The sequence below is a fragment of the Lutra lutra genome, chromosome 4 (genome assembly GCF_902655055.1).
Source record: "Lutra lutra chromosome 4, mLutLut1.2, whole genome shotgun sequence".
NCBI classification, from domain to species: domain Eukaryota; kingdom Metazoa; phylum Chordata; class Mammalia; order Carnivora; family Mustelidae; genus Lutra; species Lutra lutra.
Genome location: NC_062281.1, coordinates 63,175,151 through 63,201,140, shown reverse-complemented (window position 1 = coordinate 63,201,140; position 25,990 = coordinate 63,175,151). Strand labels below are relative to the sequence as shown.

At 36.7% G+C, this 25,990-nt stretch overlaps 1 protein-coding gene across 2 annotated transcripts in view; it reads left to right on the top strand.

Annotated features, from left to right (window-relative positions):
• XKR9 (XK related 9) overlaps window positions 1–25,990 on the top strand; it is a 49,938-nt gene that overhangs the window by 11,445 nt on the left and 12,503 nt on the right. Inside the window, exon 1 of one of the 2 annotated variants that reach the window (XM_047727797.1) lies at window positions 10,683–10,703. The exons of the other annotated variant lie outside the window; for it this stretch is intronic. The gene's annotated coding sequence lies outside the window, so the exon portion shown is untranslated. Of the gene's footprint in view, window positions 1–10,682; window positions 10,704–25,990 lie in introns of those variants that run through there. 2 annotated transcript variants of the gene reach the window in all.

Sequence of the window (25,990 nt, the reverse complement as noted above, 5' to 3'; positions counted from 1 at the left end):
GGAGATTTTTGATGACTGTTTCAATCTCCTTACTGGTTATGGGTCTGTTCAGGCTTTCTATTTCTTCCTGGTTCAGTTGTGGTAGTTTGTATGTCTCTAGGAATGCATTCATTTCTTACTGATTGTCAAATTTGTTGGCGTAGAGTGGCTCATAGTATGTTCTTATAATTGTTTGTATTTCTTTTTTTTTTTTTAAGATTTTATTTATTTATTTGACAGAGAGAAATCACAAGTAAGCAGAAAGGCAGGCAGAGAGAAAGGAGGAAGCAGGCTCCCTGCTGAGCAGAAAGCCCGATGTGGGTCTCGAACCCAGGACCTGGGATCATGACCTGAGCCGAAGGCAGTGGCTTAACCCACTGAGCCACCCAGGCGCCCCAATTGTTTGTATTTCTTAGGTGTTGGTTGTGATCTCTCCTCTTTCATTCATGATTTTATTAATTTGGGTTCTTTCTCTTTTCATTTTGATAAGTCTGGCCAGGGGTTTATCAGTCTTATTAATTCTTTCAAAGAACCAGCTCCTAGTTTTGTTGATTTGTTCTATTGGTTTTTTTTTGTTGTTGTTTATATTTCATTGATTTCTGCTCTAATCTTTATGATTTCTATTCTTCTGCTGGGTTTAGGCTTTCTTTGTTGTTCTTTCTCCAGCTCCTTTAGGTGTAAGGTTAGGTTGTGTATTTGAGACCTTTCTTATTTCTTGAGAAAGGCTTGTATCGCTTTATATTTTCCTCGCAGGACTGCCTTTGCTGGGTCCCACAGATTTTGAACCGTTGTGTTTTCATTATCATTTGTTTCCGTGAATTTTCTCAATTCTTCTTTAATTTCCTGGTTGACCCATTCATTCTTTAGAAGGATGCTGTTTAGTCTCCATGTATTTGGGTTCTTTCCAAATTTCCTCTTGTGATTGAGTTCTAGCTTCAGAGCATTGTGGTCTGAAAATATGCAGGGAATGATCCCAGTGTTTTGGTACCGGTTGAGACCTGATTTGTGACCCAGGATGTGATCTATTCTGGAGAATGTTCCATGTGCACTAGAGAAGAATGTGTATTCTGTTGCTTTGGGATGGAATGTTCTGAATATATCTGTGATGTCCATCTGGTCCAGTATGTCATTTAAGGCCTTTATTTCCTTGTTGATCTTTTGCTTGGATGATCTGTCCATTTCAGTGAGGGGAGTGTTAAATTCCCCTACTGTTATTGTATTATTGTCGATGTGTTTCTTTGATTTTGTTATTAATTGGTTTATATAGTTGGCTGCTCCCATGTTAGGGGCATAGATATTTAAAATTGTTAGATTTTCTTGTTGGACAGACCCTTTGAGTATGATATAGTGTCCTTCCTCATCTCTTATTATAGTCTTTGGCTTAAAATCTAATTGATCTGATATAAGGATTGCTACCCCAGCTTTCTTCTGATGTCCATTAGCATGGTAAATTGTTTTCCACCCCCTTGCTTTAAATCTGGAGCTGTCTTTGGGTCTAAAATGAGTTTCTTGTAGGCAGCATATTGATGGGTTTTGTTTTTTTACCCATACTGATACCCCGTGTCTTTTGATTGGGGCATTTAGCCCATTTACATTCAGGGTAACTATGGAAAGATATGAATTTAGTGCCATTGTATTGCCTGTAAGGTGGCTGTTACTGTATATTGTCTCTGTTCCTTTCTGATCTACTACTTTTAGGGTCTCTCTTTTGCTTAGAGGACCCCTTTCAATATTTCCTGTAGAGCTGGTTTGGTGTTTGCAAATTCTTTTACAGTTTTTGTTTGTCCTGGAAGCTTTTAATCTCTCCTTCTATTTTCAATGACAGCCTAGCTGGATATAGTATTCTTGGCTGCATGTTTTTCTCATTTAGTGCTCTGAATATATCATGCCAGTTCTTTCTGGCCTGCCAGGTCTCTGTGGATAAGTCCGCTTCCAATCTAATATTTTTACCATTGTATGTTACAGACTTCTTGTCCCGGGCTCTTCAGGATTTTCTCTTTGTCACTAAGACTTGTAAATTTTACTATTAGGCGACGGGGTGTGGACCTATTCTTATTGATTTTGAGGGGGGTTCTCCGTACCTCTTGGATTTTGATACTTGTTCCCTTTGCCATATTAGGGAAATTCTCTAAAATAATTCTCTCCATATACCTTCTGCTCCCCTGTCTCTTTCTTCTTCTTCTGGAATCCCAATTATTCTAATGTTGTTTGGTCTTATGGTATCACTTATCTCTCATTCTCCCCTCATGGTCCAGTAGTTGTTTGTCTCTCTTTTGCTCAGCTTCTTTATTCTCTGTCATTTGGTCTTCTATATTGCTAATTCTTTCTTCTGCCTCATTTATCCTAGCAGTAAGAGCCTCCATTTTTGTTTGCACCTCATTAATAGCTTTTTTTATTTCAACTTGGTTAGATTTTAGTTCTTTTATTTCTCCAGAAGGGGCTTTTATTTCTCTGGACAGGGTTTCTCTATTATCTCCCATGCCTTTTTTGAGCCCGGCTAGAACCTTGAGAATCATCATTCTGAACTCTAGGTTTGACATATTACCAATGTCTGTATTGATTAGGTCCCTAGCATTCAGTACTGCCTCTTGTTCTTTTTCTTTGTGGTGAGTTTTTCCACCTTGTCATTTTGTCCAGATAAGAATATATGAAGGAGCAAATAAAATACTAAAAAGGTGGCAAGGACCCCAGGAAAATATGCTTTAACCAAATCAGAAGAGACCCCAAATTGTGGGGGGGGAAAGGGAGTAAGAAGTTCAGAAAAAAAATTAAAAAAAGAAAACAAAGAAAAAATATAAAAAAGAAAAAAAATATATAGTAGACTGGTGACTAGAACAGGGTCACCCACTTAATTTTGAGAGTATTTTGGTCTCTTAGAAGAAACCACCTCCCAAGATTTTAAAGAATGAAAACATATGTAAGGGTAAACACAATGAAGGAATGGAATATGAGTATAAAGATGAAAAAATTTTTTTTTAAATTTCTAAAAAAGGAGTTCATAAGGTAAGTTGGTTGGGAGAATAAAGAAAAAGAAAATGGAGAGAATTTGCTTGGGCTAGAGACTAGAACAAGCCCTAGTTTTAGGGTGTATTTTGATCTAGTAGAAGAAGTTGTACCCCAAATTTTTTAGAAGAAAAAAACCCTATGTGTAAACAAATAACGTTAGATACGATGAAGGATAAAATAGGACTATAATAATGAAGGTTTAGAAAAGATTTTTTTTTTAATGAAAGGTATTAAGATATACTAGTTAAAAAACTTTAAAAGAGGAAAGGGTAAAAGTTAAAAAAATTTAGCAGAAGAAAAAAATAAAATTAAAAAAATTAATTAACTTTGCAAGACTAAAGATTCATGGTGAGAGAGCCATGAATTCCATGCTTTGCTTCCTCCTCCCCTGGAATTCCGCTGTTCTCCTTGGTAAGTGAACTTGGTCTTGGCTGGATTTCTTGTTGATCTTCTGTAGGAGGGGCCTGTTGTAGTGATTCTCAAGTGTCTTTGCCCCAGGCACAATTGTACCGCCCTTACCAGGGACCGGGCTAAGTAAACTGCTCAGGTTGCTTTTGGGAGCTTTTGTTCCCTGAACGCTTTCTGTAGAGTTCCCGGGAATGAAAATGACGGCCTCCCAATCTCTGGCCTGAAGGAGCTGAGAGCTCGGCCCCACTCCTCAGTGCGCCCTCAGAGAAAAGTGCTCAGTCACTCCCATCTCTCTGGCCTCAGGCTGTGCTTTAAGCTCACCCAGCCTGTAACCAAGCATCTCTGTCTCTGGCATACAGCTTCTCCTGGAGTCTCCGAACCCTGCAGATCCCTGAGCTCTTCCCCCGGGGATCTTCCCGGATCTTGTGGGGACCCCGCTCACAGAGCAGTGGCCTGTGCCATGGATTATGGTTCAAGGTAACCCGGAGTTGAGAGCTCACTCCTCGGCTCTGTCTCTGTAGCCGGCTTCCCCACTCTAATACCTGCAAGCTCTGCAACACTCAGACACCCCTGATTCTTCTGTGACCCCGTGGGACCTGGGGACACGCTGTCCCTGCGTAGGCTTCACCCCGGTTTAGCCTCTGGAGTGATGTCCCTCAGTGGAGCAGATTTTTAAAAGTCCTGATTTAGTGTTCTGTTGCTCCGCTGCTTGCCCGGGGCCAGCCCCTCCCCCCACAGTCTATCTTCCCACTGCTTTGGATTTACTTCCCCGTCAGTCCTACCTTTCAGAAAGTGGTTGATTTTCTGTTTCTAAAATTGCTGCTGTTCTTCTCTTCAATCTCCTGTTGGATTTTTAGGTATTCGGAATGGTTTGATAAGCTCTCTAGCTGATCTCCTGCTACCTGATGTAGTCTCAGCCTGCTACTTCTCCGCCATCTTGACTCCTCCCATTTTTACCTTTTTGAGGAACCTTCGTACTGTTTTCCAGAGTAGCTGCAACAGTTTGCCTTCCCACCAACAGTGCATAAGGGTTCCTCTTTTCCTGCATCCTTGCCAACATCTGTTGTTTCCTGAGTTATTAATTTTAGCCTTTCTGACCAGTGTGAGGTGGTATCTCATTGTGGTTTTGATTTGTATTTCCCTAACGATAAGTGATGTTGAGCATTTTTTCATGTGTCTGTTGGGGATTTGTATGTCTTCTTTGGAGAAATGTTTGTTCATGTCTTCTGTCCATTTCTTAACTAGATTGTTTATTTTTTGGGTGTGGACTTTGATGAATTCTTCATATATTCTCGATATTGGCCCATTATCAGATAAGTCATTTGCAGATCTCTTCTCTCATTCTGTTGATTTTCTTGTAGTTTTGTTGATTGTTTACTTTACTGTGCAGACATTTTTTATCTTGATGAGGTCTCAATAGCTCATTTTTGCTTTTGTTTCCCTTGGCTCCAGAGATGTGCTAGTAAGAAGTTGCTGTAGTCAAGGTCATAGAGGTTGGTGCCTGTGTTCTCTAGGATTTTGATGGTTTCCTGTCTTATATTTAGGTCTTTCATCCATTTTGAATTTACTTTTGTATATGGTGTAAGGAAGTAGTCTGGTTTCTTTCTTCTGCATGTAGCTGTCCAGTTTTCCTAATACCATTTGTTGAAAAGACTGTCTTTTCTCCATTGGACATTCTTTCCTGCTTTGTCGAAGATTAGTTGACCATAAAGTTGAGGGTCCATTTCTGGGCTCTCTACTCTGTTCCTTTGATCTATGTATCTGTTTTTGTGCCTGTACCATACTGTCTTGATGATTACAGTTTTGTAATATAGCTTGAGGTCTGGAATTGTGATGCCTCCTGCTTTGCTAGTACCATATTGTCTTGATGATTACAGCTTTGGAATACAGATGGAAGTCTGGAATTTTGATGCTTCCCACTTTGCTTTTCTTTTTCAATATTACTTTAGTGATTTGCAGTTTTCTGGTTCCAAAGAAATTTTAGGATTGTTTGTTAAGGTTCTGTGAAAAGTGCTGGTGGTGTTATTTTGATCAGGATTGCATTGAATATATAGATTGCTTTCAGTAGTAAAGACATTTTAACAATATTTGTTCTTCCATTTCAGGAGCATAGAATGTTTTTCCATTTGTTTGTGTCTTCAGTTTTTTTCATAAGTATTCTATAGTTTTCAGCATACAGATCTTTTACTCTTTTGGTTAGGTTTATTCCTAGCTGTCTTCTGGTTTTTGGTGCCATTGTAATTGGGGTTGATTCTTTGATTTCTCTTTCTGTTGATTCATTATTGGTGTATGGAAATGCAACAGACTTTTGTACACTGATTTTATATCCTGCAACTTTGCTAAATTCCTATATCAGTTCTAGCAATTTTTTGTTGGATTCTTTTGGGTCTTCTATGTAGAGTATCACGTCATCTGCAAAGAGTGAAAGTTTTATTGCACTTCCAGTGCAATATTGAACAACAGTGGTGAGAGTGGACATCCCTGTCATGTTCCTGACCTTAGGAGAAAGGCTCTAAGTTTTTCCCCATTGAGAATGGTATTAGCTGTGGGTCTTTTTCCCTTTCTTCCTTCCTTTCCTCCTTTATTCCTTTTCTTTTTTCTTAAAAATATTTTATTTATCTATTTGAGAGAGAGAGAGAGAAAGAAAGAAAAAGAGCATGAGCCAGGAAGAAGGGCTGAGGGAGAAGCAGACTCCCTGCTGAGCCAGGAGCCCCATGTGGGACTCAATTCTCAGACCCCAGGATCATGACCTGAGGTGAAGGCATATACCCAGCTGAGTGAACCACCCAGGCACCCATACCTGTGGGTCTTTCATATATGGCTTTAATGATGTTGAGGTATGTTCTTTCTATCCCTACTTTCTTGAGGGTTTTTATCAAGAAAGGATGCTGTATTTTGTCAGATGTTTTTTCTGAGTTTATTGAGAGAGGATCATATAGTTCTTATCCTTTCTTTTATTAATGAGGTGTGATATGTTAATTGATTTGTGGATATTGAACACCCCTGCAGCCCAGGAATAAATCCCCCTCATCATGATCATAATCCTTTTAATGTACTGTTTGATTCAGTTAGTATCTTGTTGAGAGTTTTTGGATCCATGTTCATCCAGGATACTGGTCTGTAATTCTTCTTTTTAGTGGAGTCTTTGTCTGGTCTTGGAATCGAGGTAGTGCTGGCCTCAGAGGATGAATTTGGAAGTTTTCCTTCCACTTTTATCTTTTGGAACAGCTTGAGAAAAATAGGCATTAATTCTTAAATGTATGGTAGAATTCCCCTGGGAAGCCATCCAGCCCTGGACTCTTGTTTTTTGGGAAATTTTTGATTGCTGATTCAATTTCTTTGCTGGTTATGGGTCTATTCAAATTTTCTATTTTTTCCTGTTTCAGTTTCGGTAGTTTATATGTTTCTAGGAATTTATTTATTTCTTCCAGATTGCCCAATTTTTTAGCATATAATTGCTCATAAAATTCTCTTATGTATTTCTGTGATGTTGGTTGTGATCTCTCCTCTTTCATTTGTGATTTTATTTCTTTAGATCATTTATCTTTTCTTTTTGATAAGTCTGGCTATGCATTTATCAATTTTGTTAATTCTTTCAAAAAACCAACTCCTGGATGCATTGATCTGTTCTATTGTTTTGTGTTTTTTTTTGAAAAAAAAATTGTGGTACCTCCAACTTTGTTTTTCCTTAAGAATGCTTTGGCTTTTCAGGAGCCTTGGTGGTTTCCATACAAATTTTAAGATTATTTGTTTTAGTTCTGTGAAAAATATTGTTGGTATTTTTTTTTAAAAGATTTTATTTATTTGTCATAGAGAGAGAAGTGAGAGCGAGCACAGGCAGACAGAGTGGCAAGCAGAGGCAGAGGGAGAAGCAGGCTCCCTGCCAAGCAAGGAGCCCAATGTGGGACTCGATCCCAGGACGCTGAGATCATGACCTGAGTCGAAGGCAGCCACTTAACCAACTGAGCCACCCAGGCATCCCAATTGTTGGTATTTTGATAGGGTTTGCATTTAACCTTTAGATTGCTTGGGTAATGTGGACATTTTAACAATATTTGTTCTTCCAGTCCAAAAGCATGGAATATCTTTCCATTGTGTTTTCTTCAATGTCTTACAGTTTTTAGAGTACAGGTTAAGTTCATCTCTTTGGCTAAATTTTATTAAGATATTTTATTCTTTTTGATGTGATTTTAAATGGGATTTTTGAAAAATTACTCTTCCTGCTAGTCTGTTGTTAGTGTTTAGAAATGCAACACATTTCTGTATGTTGATTTTGTATGTTGCAACTTTACTGAATTCATTTATTGGTTCTAAAATTTTTTGGTGGAGTCTTTAGAGTTTTTGTATATAATGCCGTGTCATCTGCAAATAGTGACAGTTTTATCTTTTTTTTTTTTAAACTAATCTTGATGGCCTTTACTTCTTTTTTCTTGTCTGATTGCTGTAGCTAGGACTTCTAATAATATGTTGAATAAAAGTGATGAGAGTAGTTATCTTGTCTTGTTCCTAATCTTAGAGGAAAAGCTCTCAGTTTTTTACTGTTGAGTGTGATGTTAGCTTTGGGTTTGTCATATATAGTTTTCATTATGTTGAGGTGTATTCCCTCTATGCCCACTTTGTTAGAGTTTTTATCATGAATGGATGTTGTACTTTGTCACATGCTTTTTCTGCACCTTTTGAAATGATCATGACTTTTGTTCTTTATACTTGTTTTTTATATTGATTTTTATCCTATGACTTTGATAAGTTCACTTACTAATTCTAGTAGCTTTTTTGTAGACTCCTTAGGATTTTTTTTTTTTTTTTTACATAGATAAGCCTGTCATTTGGATGAAAGAAACCATGCTGCCTTGATTGCTGTAGCTTTATAATACTATTTGAAGTCATGTACGCTTTTCTCCTCTTTCAAGTAGACTTTATTTTTTAGAGCAGTTTTAGGTTCACAGAAGAATTGAGCAGAAAATACGGTTCTCATATATCCTTAACTGTCCTCCCACTACCAACAGCTTTCCATACTAGCGACATTTCTCACAGGAATTGGTACATTTGTTACAATTGATGAACTTATATTGACACTTCATCATCACCCAAAGACTATAGTTTACATTAGTTTATTGTTGGAGTTGTACATTTTGGGGGTTTTGACAAATGTACAATGACATATATATGCCATACAGTATCATATATAATAGTTTCACTGCCCTACAAATCCTTCGGGCTTTGTGTCTTCATCCCTACTGACCCTAACCCCTGGCAACTACTGATCTTTTTATTGTCTTTGTAGTCTTGTTTTTTTCCCAGAACACAATACAGTTAGAATCAGAGCCTATGTAGCCTTTTCAGATTGGCTTCTGTCACTTAATAATAAGCCTTTAACATTCTTCTATGTCCTTTCATGGCAGGATAGCTTATTTCTTTTAGCACTAAATAATATTCCTTTGTGTGGACATATTACAAGTTATTTATCCATTCACCACCTACTGAAGGATATCTTAGTTGTTTCCAAGTTTTGGGATTATGAATAAAGTTACTGTGAATATCCATGTGTAGGCTTTATGTGGACATAAATCTTCACTAATATGATAAATACAAAGAAGCATGGTTGCTGAATCATATGTTAGAGTGTGAAAATGCCAAACTGTCTCCCAAAGTGGTTGTACCGTTTTATACTACCATCAGCAGTGATTGAGAATTCAAATTGCTCCACATCCTTTTCAGTATTTGTCGTAGCATTCTGGATTTTAGCCATTCTTATAAGTGTATAGTGGTATCTCATTTTAATTTGCATTTCCCTAATGACATATGATGTGGAGCATCTTTTTATATACTTGCTTGCTATCTGTATATTTTCTTAGGTGAAGAGTATGTTCAGGTCTTTTGCCTGTTTATTTCATCAGGTCATTCATTTTTTTTTATTGTTGAGTTGAAGTGTTCTTTATATATTTTGGATAACAGTCATTTATCACATGTCTTTTACAAATATTTTCTCCCAATCTGTAGCATGTTTTCTCATCCTCTTGACATATTTTTACTTTCAATCTGTATATGTATCTTTTTTAAAAAAGATTTTATGTATTTATTTGACAGCGATAGACAGCAAGAGAGAGAATACAAACCGGGAGTGGGAGAGGGACAAGCAGGCTTCCCACTGAGCAGGGAGCCTGAAGTGGAGCTCCATCTCAGGACCCTGGGATCATGACCTGAGCTGAAGGCAGACACTTAATGACTAAGCCACGCAGGTGCCTCTGTATGTATCTTTATATTGAAACTGGATTTCTTCTAGACAACGTGGAGTTGGGTCTTGAATTCATGTAGTATGTTCTTTTTCAAAATTGTTTTGGCTATATTAGGGTCTTTGTATTTCCACATGAAGTTTGAATCAGTTTTCCAGCTACTGTAATTGGTAATGTCTTTATAATTTCATTTTTTTCAATTATTTCTTACCATTGAGTAGAAATACAGTTGATTTTTTCCTAATTTGACTCTTGAGACCTTGCTAAACTCAGTCTATTAGTGTTTTGTTTTCTGGTATTTTCTGTTGTTCATCATGTCATTCAGATAGGATTAGTTTGATTTCCTTTTTAAAAATATTTATTCCTTTTATTTTTTTTTGTCTTGTGTCATTCTCTCTGTCTGGGTCTTCCCATGAATTGTTGAATAGATGTGATGACAGTGATATTTTTGGTTTGTTCCTGATCTCAGGGATAAAATGTTGAATGTTTTACCAATAAGTTCGATGGTGTCCTCTAGGGTTTCCGTAGCTGCCCTTTATCAGATTAAAGAGATTTCATTCTCTTTTAATATTCTTGAGGGTTCTTTTTAAAAATAGATTGATGTTTAATTCTGTCAGATATTTTTCTTGTATCTATTGAGATGATTGTATGGTATTTCATTAATTCACTTTTCATTGATTAAGACTTTTTTTATCTAAAATTGTATTTCTTTCTTTTTAATCATTTTTTAAAAATTTATTTTCAGCATAACAGTATTCATTGTTTTTGTACCACACCCAGCGCTCCATGCAATCCGTGCCCTCTCTAATAGACTATTATACCAATTTTGCATTCCTGGTACAGACTCTAACTGATCATGATTTTTTTAATACATTGCTGAATTCTATTTGCAAATACTTATTTTAAAGATTTTATTTATTTATTTGATAGAGATCACAAGTAGGCAGAGAGGCAGGCAGAGAGAGAGGAGGAAGCAGGCTCCCTGCTGAGCAGAGAGTCCGATGCAGGGCTCGATCCCAGGACCCTGGGATCATAACCTGAGCTGAAGGCAGCGGCTTAACCCACTGAGCCACCCAGGTGCCCCTGCAAATATTTTTTTAAGAAACTTGGTGTCCATGCTCAAAGGGATATTATTTTACAGTTTTCTTTTAATGGTGTCGGCAGGTTTTAGATTAGTTTTTTGCTAGCTTCAAAATAGGTTGAAAAGTATTCCTTCTTTATTTTCTGAAGGAGTTTGCGTAAGGCTAGTATTATTTCTTCCACAATTGTTTGAAAAAAATGTGTTAGATGGAGTTACCGTGTGTAGAATTTTGAGAACAAATTAGACATCATTGATACAGATCCATTCAGATTTTCTATTTGATTTTTTTGTCAGTATTAGTAAGCTGTATTTTTCAGGAAATTTTTTCATTTCATCAGAGTTGTTCAGTTTATTGGTATAAAGTTGTTTCTGATAGTCCCTTATTGTAGTTTTGATCTCTATAGGATCTTTAGTGATGTAACCTTTTCTATTCCTGATATTGACATTTTGTGTTCTCTAACCCTCTTTCTCCTCCCTGCTCTTCAGCAGTCTTGTTTGAGGTTTATCAATTGATGTCTTTTCAGAGAACCAAATTTTGGCTTTGTTATTTTTTTTCGATTCCTTTTCTCATATTTATTTCATTGATTTTTGCTTTTATCTTTTTTATTTTCTTCTTTCTACATACTTAGGGCTTACTTTGTTTTTTTCTCTCTCTAGTTCATTTCTATGAAAACCTATTACTATTAACCCTTTCTTCTTTCCTAATAAAAGCATTTAAGCTATAAAAATTTTCCAAACCCTTGAATTAGCTATATTCCAGACACTTTGATATGTTATGTAAAAACACATATGACATTATCTATCAGTTCAAAATATGGCTTTTTGCTTTTCTTTTGATTTCATCTTATACCCAAATGTTAGGCTGTATTTAAAAAACATTTTCAGGTCTTCAGGTCTTTTTGTAGATATTTTAATATTGATTTCTAATTAAGTCTGTTATGACAGCTAATATACTTTTAACATTTCAATCTCTTGTAATTTATTTAGTGTAATTTATTTTGGTTTGTCTTATACCCCAACATATGGTCCATCTTTATAATTTCATATTTACTTGAAATATATGTGTTCTTTGGTTGTTTGTTGTAGTATTCTATAAATGAAGTTTAGTAAATGTAGTTGGTAGTGTCTTATAGAGATTCTACATTCTTAATGATTTTTTGCTCTGTAAGTTAGTTCTGTTGGAACAACTGGGTAGCAATTTGGGGGAAAAACAGCCTGTGTAAATTATATTTGGATCTTCATGTGAAAGTCAGGCTAAGCACATGATCTTGAAAAGGGTTAAGCCTATTCTCTTTTCTTTTTTTTTTTTTTGAAGAAATGCCTGAAGGCATGGTGACTGAATGTCTCAGAAGTGATTGTTTCTTTTTTTTTTTTTTTTTAAGATTTTATTTATTTATTTATTTGACAGAGATTGAGAGAGAGAGAGCACAAGCAGGCAGAGAGGCAGGCAGAGGCAGAGAGAGAAGCAGGCTCCCCACTGAGCAAGGAGCCCGATGCAGGGCTCGATCTCAGGACTCTGAGATCATGACCTGAGCGGAAGGCAGCGGCTTAAGGGTTAAGCCTATTCTGTGATGAAGGTGAAATCTTTAGTAGTAGCTTGATAGAAACAGAGTTGGGTATTGGGAAAACTTTAAAATGTTGCAGTTTTTGTCTTCAGCCTCCCAATCTTAATGTGACAAAGTATGTGTTCTGATTGCTTCTAGACAGAACATCTGAAAGGATAAATTGGAAGACTTTTGTTTCCAGAGTAGCCCTACTCCCTCACTCTTTTAAATCCAAACCACAAGGATAAGAAAAGAATTTTTTGTCTGTAGGCCATATAAAGACCACAGATTGTAGAAATACACCATCATGCAAGTAAGCGGAAATAATAGCAAGTATATGTAACATAAAACAGTAAAGTTTTGATTAACTTTAGAGTTGGGCTAATTTAAGATTGCACGTTATGGATTATACTTCCAGGTAAGATACCAGACACTAAAATAAGTTCAACTGAATCAAATATTTAATATGAAAAAACAAAAGTACTATAAGAAAACATGGGGGAATTCCTTTATAACCATGGAATCAGGAAAGAGTTTCTAACCATAACTCAAAACCCATAAACTATAAAAATTATAGATTTGACCTATAAAAATGCATGTCAATAAACAAAAGCAGAAATACCCCAAGTAAACAAAAACAAAAGCAAAACAAAAAGCAAAACAACCTTAACAGGGAAAAACATTTGCAACTTATAACCAACAAAGGCTAGTCTAATATTTAAAGAGCTTCTGAAGTCAAAAGTAAAAGAAACATATTAGAAATAGAATAAAAAAATGGGAATTTTCAATAGAAAAGTGGGAAGAGAATAAAGTAGTGCATAAAGGAAATACAAGTAGTTCTTAAATTGTGTGAAAGAAACTAAGCCTTGTTCATAATTTTTAAAAAATACTAATTAAAATTTTACTGATGTATTATCACTTGCCAGACTGACAAAAATCCAGGTGATAATATATTCTTTTGGAAAGGCATTGGAAAGCAGGTCTCTCATGCTTTGTTGATGGTAGTATAGATTGGTACAATCCCCGTGGAAGGTAGTTTGATTATATGTCAAATGCATATATTTTCAGACCAGAGGTTCCTCTTCTGGGAATTTATCATACTTGCATACATGTAAAATAACATATGTACACAGTTTTTCAGTCATGGCTTTTTTTTTTTTTTTTGTAAAAGTGAGAAAATGGAAACAGTTTAAATGTCTGCTCATAGAGTTTATGGTACATCCAAGGCAATAGCATACATACAGCTATTACAAAGAATGTTAAGTACTTTGTGTACTGAAATGGAAAGATCTCTGAGATGTATTTTTCTTTTTTTCTGTCCAAGTTTTTATTTAAATTTCAGCTAGTTAACATATGGTGTAATATTAGTTTCAGGTGTAGAATTTAGTGATTCATCATTTATATACAACACCCAGTGCTCATCACAGGTGCCCTCCTTAATACCCATCACCTGTTTAACCCATCCCCTCCTTGACCACCTCTCCTCCAGTAACCATCAGTTTGTTCTCTATAGTTAAGTGTCTCTTTCTTGGTTTGCCTCTCTTTTTTTCCTCTGTACATTCATTTGTTTTGTTCCTTAAACTCCACAGGTGAGTGAAATCATAAGGTATTTGTCTTCCTTTGACTGACTTATTTCACTTAGCATAATATTCTAGCTCTATCCATGTTGTTGCAAATGACAAGATTTCATTCTTTTTGATGACTGACTAATATTCCACTGTGTGTGGGGGCATGCTCTCATGCCACATCTTTATCCATTCTTCAGTTGATGGCCATTTGAGCTCTTTCCCTAATTTGGCTATTGTTGATAGTGCTCCTGTAGACATCGGGGTGCATGTGTCCCTTCGAATCAGTGTTTTTGTATCCTTTGGGTAAATACCTAATAGTGCAATTGCAGGGTTGTAAGGAGTTCCATTTTTACCTTTTTGAGGAACCTCCATACTGTTTTCCAGAGTGGCTGCACCAGTTTGCATTCCCACCAACAGTGTAAGAGGGTTCCTTTTTCTCCATCCTCATCAACACCTGTTTCCTGTGTTATTAATTTTAGCTATTCTAACTTGTGTGATACAATGAGGTCATACCTCATTGTAGTTTTGATTTCCCTGATGGTAAGTGAGGTTGAGCATCTTTTCATGTGTCTGTTAGACATGGATGTCTTCTTTGCAAAAATGTCTAGTAATGTCTTTTGCCCATTTTTAAACTGTATTATTTGTTTTTTGGGTGTTGAATTTGGTAAGTTCCTTATATATTTTGGATACTAACCCTTTATCAGATATGTTATTTGTAAATATCTTCTCCCATTTCATAGGTTGCCTTTTAGTTTTGTTGCTAGTTTTCCTCGCTGTGCAGACTTTTTATATTGATGAAGTCCCAGTAGTCTATTTTTGCTTTTGTTTCCCTTACCTCTGGAGACATCTGGAAAGAGGTTGCTATGGCTGATGTCAAAGCAGTTACTGCTTGTGTTCTCCTCTAGAATTTTGATAGATTCCTGTCTCACATTTATATCTTTAATCCATTTTGAATTTGTTTTTGTGTATGGTGTGAGAAGGTGGTCTGTTTTCATTCTTTTGCATGTTGCTATTCAGTTATCCCAACACCATTTGTTGAAGAAACTAAGAAATATTTTTAGGTGAAAAGGAAAGGTACAGACAGAAGGTATGATATGCTACAATCTGTATAAAAGAAGGTGGTGAGAAGCTTATATTCTTGTTTATAGCCTTACTTGCATATGCATAAACAAACTCTAGAGGGGCACTTGAAAGTACTAACAGTGAATTCTTGTGATCACAGGGGAGGATGAAAACTGGGTAGTTGGGTCAGAAGAGTGGGATGAAATTTTTTCAATGAATAACTTTTTGATTTTTGAATCATGTGAATATTTTGCCTGTTCAAATAATTAGACAAAAGGAAGAAGAGAAAATTGAATTAGGTTCGCTATTAGTGAAAAATGTCAGGTAGATAAACAAAGACACTCCCTTCTTTTTTGTCTTTCCTTTTCTTTATCTTTGTAAGTGTAGGAAGTGGCAGAATACTGAGACAAAGAGTGAGAAAGAAGCAAAACTTAAAACAGTAGAAATGGGCCAAATTATTGCAGGGGTTGTGCAGACTAAGTATAGAAATCTTGAGAAATTATGGATTCATTTCCCTATAGGATAGCTAAATTGAGTTTCTGTTGGTAGATGAAAGACAAGGAAAATCAACATGAATTATTTATTAGATATAAGTGCCTGTTGTTACTAAGTGATGCTGTTACTGCTCAGGGGTCTGTGGAGAAGAACGTTTCTTTTTCCAGAATATAAATTAGATGACACTTTTGCATTTCCATTTTATGTATGATTTGTGATAAAACCTTTTTCTTTGCCAAAGGAAACTTTCCTTTTGATGGGTATAGGAAAGACATTTGAATTATTTAAAATATGGATGTTATTTTTGCTCTTTTACATTGTAAAAAAAAGTTCAAATTGTATAAAATAGATTATAATGGGAATGAATCTCCTTCTCCCACAGATCCCTACTTTCTTCTTTGTAGAGTTTCTTAAATGGGCATTAAACAGTTGAACCCTCTTTCTTACCTATTTTCTATCTGAAACTCTTTAGAGAGAGGTCTTTTAGTAATGTTCAAATTTCTTAGGTTGCAGTATTGATGAAATTTTAGGGTCTGGACCTTTTACTGCAAACTCTAAATATTTGGGGATTTTCATAGATATCTAATTGTTGATGATCTCTCATTTAATTTTATTTTGGTCAGAGAACATACTTTTAATGATTATATCTTTCTTAAATTTATTGAGATTTGTAAATTTATTGAGATTAAATTTATTGAGATTTGTCCAGCATATAGTCTAACTTGGTGAATATTCCATGTGCATTTGAAAAGAATTTATAATTTGCCATTGTTCAATGTAGTGTTCTATACATGTAAATTAGGATGATTAAAATATAATGTTATTAAAATCTTCTATAGCCTTATATATTTTTTGGCCTTGTTTTTCTTTCAGTTACTGAGAGATAAGTGTTAAGATCCTCAACTAAGATTATGGATTTGTCTTTTTCTCCATTTTATTTATTTATTTATTTATTTACTTACTTACTTACTTATTTAAGATTTTATTTATTTGAGAGGGAGAGAATGAGAGAGAGAGCCGGAGAAGAGGGAGAATCAGACTCCCAGCTGAGCAGGGAGCCTGATGGGGACTCGATCCAGGGTTTCCAGGATCATGATCTGAGCGGAAGGCAGTCGCCCAGCCAACTGAGCCACTCAGGCGTCCCTTTCCTTTTATTTTGGACAAATTTTGCTTCAAGTATCTTAAAGCTCCATTATTAGGTACATGCAGATGTCTTCACGAAGAATCGATTCTTAACATCGTTATGACATGACCCTCCTTAACCCTGGTAATATTTCTTGATTTGAAGTCTCTTTTGTCTGAGATATTACTATAACTATACCAACTATTTTTTTGTAATTTCCTTTCAAACTGTTTTAAATTTGATCAAAAACAAAGTTTAATGAGAGATCTTGCAAAGCACGAAAAGTTTATCTTGATTTTCTTATCCAATTTGACAGTCTAGTTCAGTTAATGTGTTGAATCAATTCATTTACATTCTGTGTGACTACTGATACAGTTATCTTCTGGCTTTTCTTGTTTCTGATGAGAAGTCAGTTAACATTCTTTTTGTTTCCCAGGATGGAGTTTATCTTTTTTCTCTGTTTTTGAGATTTTCTTTTTATACTCGATTTTCAACAATTTGAGTATGATGGGCCTATGTATGGTTTTGTTTATATTTTTACTGTTTGGATTCTTTGAACCTTTTGGATCTATATGTTGTTGTTACTCAAATTTAGAAAATATTTTTGGCTAGTATTTTGTCAAGTAATTTTTTTTTCTTTTGCCCCATCATCCCTTTCTTTTGGGACTTGTGTACATCTGTGTTACCAAGATTCTGTGAATTTTTTCCCCAGTTTTTTTCCCTCTGTGCTTTAGTTTGCTAATGTCAACATCTGAGTCATATGTTGTATGCTTCTATTAGCTGATTGTTAACTGATTTTCCTCTGTATAAGTCACATTTCCCTGTTTATTTGCTTGTCAAATTATTTTTTATTGTGTAGTGGACATTGTGATTGAGACTTTGTAGAGACTGTTTTCTGTTACCTTCCATTGAAGAAAAAGCAGATGTTAAATTATTGGCAAATTACCTTGTTGTGTTACAAAGGCTTGGTTTAGGTTTTGTTAGGGAAAGTGTATTTTGATTTTGTCCTTAGTTTAAGGAAAAATCTCTGAAACATGAAATATGGTCTTTACTCCTAAAGCATGTCTCTTTGGGGTTTCAGTGGAATGCCTGAAGTATCTACCAAACCCCTCTAATTTGGTGGAACTCAAACTCTAGACTCTTCGTTGTGGTAGACAGCTGCTGAAATCTTTGCTTGGTTCTTTCTGGCCATTTTTCATCAGTTCTTGGAATCTCATCCCACACAGACATAGTAAGGGGTCAACCATGTATCTGAGGAGAGTATATGCAAATTTGGGGGTTCTCTACTGTGTGGCTTCCTCTTTCCAGAGAGTCCCCCCCCCCTTAATTTCCAACCATTCTGGCAGATTCAAACCCAGTCCTTTAATTCTTTGGGCCAGTAATATTTTTATTTTCTGCTTGAGCTGTATCTGCTTTGTGCCCTTTGGGCTACGGGGTATTTTCAGAGGAAAAGACAGATAAATGTGTATCTTATACAGTATGATGCCCTTTTCTTAAAGGGTTGAATGCCCTCTTGTTTCTTCCTACTTTTGGTTCCTCTTCTGTGCTTTGTTTTCTTATATGTTTTGTTTAGAATTTATCACTGTCATCAGTAGGAGGATTAGCCTGATATAAAGTAATAGTGGAAGAAGCTGGTACTTTTTAAAAAATCTCAAATAAAAGAATATGTTGTGACAAAATATAAAAATGCTCCCTTTGTTTTTTTCCTTTGGCTTCTTAATCATTTGTTCCATAAAACTGAAACAATATCGTATTGACTAAACAATTATATTCATACTCCCCTTTCCCATGAAGTTATCCTCTAGATAAGCAGAACTTTGTATAGATTTTCCATTAATTGCTACAGAATTGGAAAAATTACTCCCTAAAGTTACTGGAAATGTTAATGTGAACTTCTGTAAACAGCTCTGTTTTTTGTTTAACAGCCATCTGTATGGTACTTAACATGTACCAGTTACTGGTCTAAGCATTTTACATGTATTAACTTTCCTCACTGCAGTTCATTGAGGTGGATATGATGAATGCTTCCATTTTTCAGATGAGGACACTCAGAAGCAGAGAGGTTAAGCTAGGAAGTGATGGATCTGAGGTTTGAACTCAGGCATTCTGGCTTTATTAGAATTTGTACTCCTGGCCACTGTGCTTTGCTACTTCTCTCACTCTGTGCTGTGGGTATGTACCTGTTAATATTTGTGAAAGGTTTATAATCTACTTTAGGAAGAGAAACCTCGTATTGTATTATGTAATAGTATTATATAATATTTATGTATAATATATATGTGGGAACTGCCTGTTGTGCCAGATACTTAGAAAAGACTCAAACACAATTTTCCCTGTAAATCTCAGGTATAAGTCCTAGGGAGTGTTCATCATTTTTCTCTTCTGTACTTTTACAACGCAGTATTTATATTTCTATTTAGTTATTTCTTCTGCCTTGTGTTGCCGCTGATAGTTTACAGGCTTGACTTTCCTATTAGGCTGTAAGGTCATTGAAGGTGGAGATCACACCTTCATCATTTTTGTAGACTTTCTGCCTTGGCATCTAACCCACAATAAATATAATAGACCATGTTATTTAAAACTGTGATAAAAATCTACTTCTTCTTAAAAAATTTATTTAAATTCAATTTATTTAGATTCAATTTAAACATATACTATAGGGGTGCCTGGGTGGCTCAGTGGGTTAAAGCCTCTGCCTTCGGCTCGGGTCATGATCCCAGGGTCCTGGGATCGAGCCCCGCATCGGGCTCTCTGCTCGGCGGGGAGCCTGCTTCCCCCTCCCCCTGCCTGCCTCTCTGCCTACTTGTGATCTCTTGTCTGTCCAATAAATAAAAATAACATCTTTAAACATATACTATATTATTAGTTCCAGGGGTAGAATTTAGTGATTCATCAGTTGCATACAAAATCCAGTGCTCATTTTATCATGTGCCCTCCTTAATACCCAGTTAATCACCCAGTTACCCCATTCCCCTACCCACTTACCCTAAAAATGTACTAACAGTGCCACATAATGAATCTTCGTATATCCATATATGTGTATCTTGTTTACAATAGGAGTATCTTAGATTTGTGTTTTACTTCCAACTTTTCTTTTTTTTTTTTTTTAAAGATTTTATTTATTTATTTGACAGAGAGATCACAAGCAGGCAGAGAGGTAGGCAGAGAGAGAGGAGGAAGCAGGCTCCCCGCTGAGCAGAGAGCCCGATGCGGGGCTCGATCCCAGGACCCTGAGATCATGACCTGAGCCGAAGGCAGCGGCTTAACCCACTGAGCCACCCAGGCGCCCCTACTTCCAACTTTTCAAAGTTCTTTCCTATATACCGTCTCTTTATGGAAGAAATATGAGCTTTCATTTACTAATTCATTCAGTAATATTTTTTTGAGAACCTACTATGTACCAGCTATTGTTCTAGTTGATTAGAATATAACAATGAACAAAACAAATTCCCTGCTTTCATGTAGATTTCATTTTTGTAAGGAGGTAAAGATAAATATGTCAAGTGGAGATTAAAAAAAAAAAACCACAGGATAAAGAGAATATGATGGAGAGTAGTACTACTTTAGGTGTGTGATCTGGAAAGACTTCTGTGAGAAAGTGGCATTTGAGTGGAGACCTGAATGAAGTTAAGGAGTAAATTTATAAATTTTCTATTTTAAATTTTCTATTTTTTTAAAGATTACCCATTTATTTGAGAGAGAGCAAGAGAGACCATGCATGTACCACTTGGGGGGCAGTGGGGATGGAGAGGGACAGGCAGACACTGCGCTGATTGCAGAGCCCCATGTGGACTCTGAGATCATGACCTGAGCTTAAATCAAGAGTTAGATGCTCAACTGACAGATGCTCCTTAAATTTTCATTTTTTGAAGAAACTCTTTAATTTCTGTCAGCCTTATTTCCATTTTGTTTAAGAGTTTGTGGAAGAGCAGCTTAATACCACTCAGTGGTTGTTCCTACCCATTCGGTGGCCTGAGCATTGGGAGCTGCAGACCAGTCTTCAGTGGCTGGCTGGGCATTTCAGTCTTCAGTAGGGAACTGCTAAATTGGCACCAAGGGCATCTGCATGCCTTTAGACCAGTCAGCTACTTCAGGTTGAGTGATGGTGAACTCAGGAGCCGAAGCAGTCCATTCACCCTGAAATTCCTCCTTGGTTACAGCCTTTTTAGCAGCAGCCTGTTCTTTTTCTTTCAGTTTCTTCAGAATCTCTATAGAAGTAGAGATCAGGCATGATGTCCCATGGGTGATCATGGGAGATGGTACCATGCATGTGCAGAACTTCCTGGACTGGCATCTACCACATCAGACCCAGAAAAGTTCCAGGAAGAGGGAGTAGCAAAGACAAAAGCCTTTAAGTTGGGGAAAAATGGCAAGAAGGGTATATTGGAAGTGTGAGAAAAATAAGATGGAAAGGTAGTGGGGGTACGGTGTGTGTGAGGCAGATTATGAAGGGCCTTTTAAAATATGGTAAGGGGGGCATCTGGGGGGCTCAGTGGGTTAAAGCCTCTGCCTTTGGCTCAGCATGATCCCGGGGTCCTGGGATCAAGCCCCGCATCGGGCTCTCTACTCGGCGGGGAGCCTGCTTCCCCCCTCTCTCTGCCTGCCTCTCTGCCTACTTGTGATCTCTGTCAAATAAATAAATAAAATCTTAAAAAAAATATATGGTAAGGACTTTGGGTTGTATTCTAAGTTTTATGGGATTCAAATGTGACATTTGAATTATGTTTAACAGGTTCAGTCTAGATGCTATGTACAGAATAGGAAGCATAAGGAGCAGGATTAAAATCAGAGACCAGTTATAAAGCTATTGAAGTAATCTAGACCAGAGATTGTTGGCTGCTTAAATTAGGATTGAGGCAGTGGAGGTGATGGTATATAATGTATTCATATTTGGATGTATATGTATGTATGTGTGTATATGTGTGTTTGTGTGTGTGTGTATTTTTTTATTAACATATAACGTATTATTTGTTTCAGGGGTACAGCTCTCTATTCTGTTCCATTGATCTATGTGTCTGTTTTTGTGCTAGAACCATACTACCTTGTCGATTACTGCTTTGTAATAGAGCTTTAAGTCTGGAATTGTGATGCCACCAGCTTTGCTTTTCTTCTTCAACATTACTCTGGCTATTTGGGGGTCTTTTCTTGTTACAAATTTTAGGATTATTTGTTCCATTTCTTTGAAAAAATTGATGGTATTTTGATAGGTATTGCATTAAATGTGCAGATTACTCTAGGTAGCATAGACATATTCACAATATATTTTTTTCTACTCCATGAGCCTGGAACATTTTTTCCATTTCTATGTGTCCTCCTCAAATTTTTTCATGAGTATTCTGTAGTTTTCTGAGTATAGGTTCTTTGCCTCTTTGGTTAGATTTATTCCTAGATATCTTATGGTTTTGGATGCAGTTGTAAATGGGATTGACTCCTTAATTTCTCTTTCTTCTGTCTTGTTGGTGGTGTATAGAAATGCAACTGATTTCTGTGCATTGGTTTTATATCTTGACACATTACTGAATTCCTGTATGAGTTCTATCAGATATGGAGTGGAGTCTTTTGGGTTTTCCACATAAAGTATCATATCATCTGCAAAGAGTGAGAGTTTGACTTCTTTGTCGATTCAGATGCCTTTTATTTCTTTTTGTTGTCTGATTGCTGAGACTAGGACTTCTAGTTCTATGTTGAATAGCAGTGGTGACAGTGGACAGCCCTGCTGTGTTCCTGACCTTTGGGGGGAAAGCTCTCAGTTTTTCCCTATTAAGAATGATATTCACTGTGGGTTTTTCCTAGATGGCTTTTATGATATTGAGGTATGTACCCTCTATCCTTACACTGTGGAGAGTTTTAATCAAGAGAGGATACTGTACTTTGTCAAATGCTTTTTCTGGATCTATTGAGGGTATCATATGGTTCTTGTTCTTTCTTTTATTAATGTACTGTAGCACATTGATTTATAAATGTTGATCCAACCTTGCAGTACAGGGATAAATCCCACCTGGTCATGGTGAATATTTTTTTTTAAGATTTTATGTATTTGACAGGGAGATCACAAGTAGACAGAGAGGCAGGCGGGGGCGGGGGGGGAAGCAGGCTCCCCTCTGAGCAGCGAGCCCGATGCAGGGCTCAATTCCAGGACCCTGAGATCATAACCTGAGCCGAAGGCAGAGGCTTCACCCACTGAGCCACCCAGGCGCCCCTCATGGTGAATAATTCTTTTAATGTACTGTTGGATCCATTGGCTAGTGTTTCGGCGAGAATTTTTGCATCCATGTTCACCAGGGATATTTGTCTGTAATTCTCCTTTTTGATGAGGTCTTCGTCTGGTTTTGGGATCAAGGCAATGCTGGCCTCATAAAATGAGTTTGGAAGTTTTCCTTCCATTTCTATTTTTTGGAACAATTTCTGGAGGATAGGTAATTCTTCTTTAAATGTTTGGTAGAATTCCGTGGGAAACCATCTGGCCCTGTGCTCTAGTTTGTTGGGGGTTTTTGATTACTGCTTCAATTTCCTTGCTGATTATGGATCTGTTCAGGTTTTTAATTTCTTCCTGGTTCAGTTTTGGTAGTTTATACATCTCTAGGAATGCATCCATTTTTTCTAGATTGTCTAATTTGTTGGCATATAGTTGCTCATAATATGTTCTTATAATTGTATTTCTTCGGTGTTGGTTGTAATCTCTCCTCTTTCATTCATGATTTTATTAATTTAGGTCCTCTCTCATTTCTTTTTGATAAGTTTGGCCAGGGATTTATCAATCTTATTAATTCTTTCAAGAATGAGCTCCCTCATTGATCTGTTCTGCTTTTCTTTTGGTTTCTATTTCATTGATTTCTAATCTGATCTTTACTATTTCTCCTCACCTGCTGGATTTAGGCTCTATTTTCTGTTATTTCTCTAGCTCCTTTAGTTGTAGGGTTACATTGTGTGTTTGAGACCTTTCTTGTTTCTTTAGAAAGGCTTTCATTGCTCTAAACTTTCTTCTTAGGACTGCCTTTGCTGCATCCCAATGATTTTGAAGAGTTGTGTTTTCATTTTCATTTCTTTCCATGAATTTTTAAAATTCTTTAATTTCCTGGTTGACCCATTCATTCTTTAGTAGGATTCTCTTTAGCCTCCATTCATTTGAGTTCTTTCCAACTTTCCTCTTGTGATTGGGTTCTAGTTTCAAAGCATTGTATGAAAATATGCAGGGAATGATTCCTATCTTTGGATACTGGTTGGGACCTGATTTGTGACCCAGGATGTGATCTGTTCTGCAGAATATTCTATGTGCACTAGAGAAGAACATGTATTCTCTTACTTTGGGATGGGATGTTCTGAATATATCTGTGAAGTCCATCTGGTCCAGTGTGTAATTTAAGGCCCTTATTTCCTTGTTGATCTTTGCTTAGCTGATCTATTTCAGTGGGGGGGGGTGTTAACATTCCCTACTATTACCGTATTATTGTCGATGTATTTCTTTGATTTTGTTGTTATTGGGTTATATAATTGGCTGCTCCCATGTTAGGAGCATAAATATTTAAAATTGTTAGATCTTGACTGGAAGAGATTATGCTGAGTGAAATAAGTCAAGCAGAGAGAGTCAATTATCATATGTTTTTGCTTATTTTTGGAGCATAAGGAATAACACGGAGGACATGGGGAGATGGAGAGGGGATGGGAGTTGGGGGAAATTGGAGGGGGAGATGAACCACGAGAGACTATGGGCTCTGAAAAACAATCTGAGGGTTTTGGAGGGGTGGGGGATGGTAGCTTTGGTGAGCCTTGTGGTCAATATTATGGAGGACATGTATTACATGGAGCACTGGGTGTGGTGCATAAACAATGAATTCTGGAACACTGAAAAGAAATTAAAAAAAATAGGGCACCTGGGTGGCTCAGTGGGTCAGGCCTCTGCCTTCAACTTGGGTCATGGTCTTAGGGTCCTGGGATCGAGGCCTGCATCGGGCTCTCTTTGCCGGGGAGTCTGCTTCCTGTCCCCCTCTGCCTGCCTCTCTGCCTACTTGTGATCTCTCTCTCTGTCAAATAAATAAATAATCTTAAAAAAATTTTAAAAAATTGTTAGATCTTGTTGGATAGACCCTTTAAGTCTGATACAGTGTCCTTCCTCATCTCTTATTGTAGTCTTTGGTTTAAAATCTAATTTGTCTGATAAAAGGATTGCCACCCTGGCTTTATTTTGATGTCCTTAGTAAATAGTTTTCCACCCCTTCACTTTAAATCTGGAGGTGTCTTTGGGTCTAAAATAAATCCCTTGTAGACAACATATTGATGGATGTTATTTTTTTAAAATTAAGTTTGATAACCTGTGTCTTTTGATTGGGGCACTTAGCCCATTTACGTTCAGGGTAACTATGGAAAGATGAATTTAGTGCATTGTATTGCCTGTAAGGTTGCTGTTACTGTATATTGTCTATGTTACTTTTAAACATAGAGAATGGTCTATGTTACTTTTAGACTCTCTTTTTGCGTAGAGGACCCCCTTCAATATTTCTTCTAGGCCTGTTTGGTGATAGCAAATTCTTTTCATTTTTGTTTTTCCTGGAAGCTTTTTATCTCTCCTTCTATTTTAATGACAGCTTAGCTGGATGTAGTATTCTTGGCTGCATATCTTTCTCATTTAGTGCCGTGAATATATCATGCCAGTCCTTTCTGGCCTTCCAGGTCTCTCTGGACAGGTCTGATGCTAATCTAATGTTTCTACCATTGTAGGTTACAGATCCCTTGTCTCAAGCTGCTTTTAGGATTTTTTCTTTGTCTCTGAGATTTGTAAGTTTTACTGTTAGATGTTGGGATGTTGACCTATTTTTATTGATTTTGAAGGGGGGGGTTCTCTGTGCATCCTGGATTTTGATGCCTGTTTCCTTACCCAAATTAGGGAAGTTCTCCACCATAATTTGTTCCAATATACCTTATGCTCCTCTCTCTTTCTCCTTCTTCTGGGATCCCAGTTCTAATATTGTTTTGTCTTATGGTATCACTTACTCTTGAATTCTCCCCTTGTGGTCCAGTAGCTGTTTGTCTCTCTTTTTCTCAGTTTCTTTATTCTCCATCATTTGGTCTTTTATATTACTGATTCTCTCTTCTACCTCATTTATCCTAGCAGTTAGAGCCTCCATTTTTGATTGGACGTCATTAATAGCCTTTTTGGTTTCGACTTGGTTATATTTATGCAGAAAGGGATTCTCTAGTGTCGTGTATGCTTTTATCAAGTCCAGCTAGTATCTTTATAATTGTCATTCCGAACTCTAGTTCCATCATCTTACTAATGTCTGTGTTGATTAGGTCCCTGGCAGTTGGTACTGCCTCTTGTTCTTTTTTTTTTTTTTTGAGGTGAGTTTTTCCATTTTGTCATTTTGTCCAGAGAAAAATAGGTGAATGAGAGAACAAAATGCTAAAAGAGTAACAACAACCCCAGAAAAAGATAAGGATACACTAACCAAATCAGAAGGGACCAGAAAGGAAAGAAAAGAAAAAAATAAAAAGAA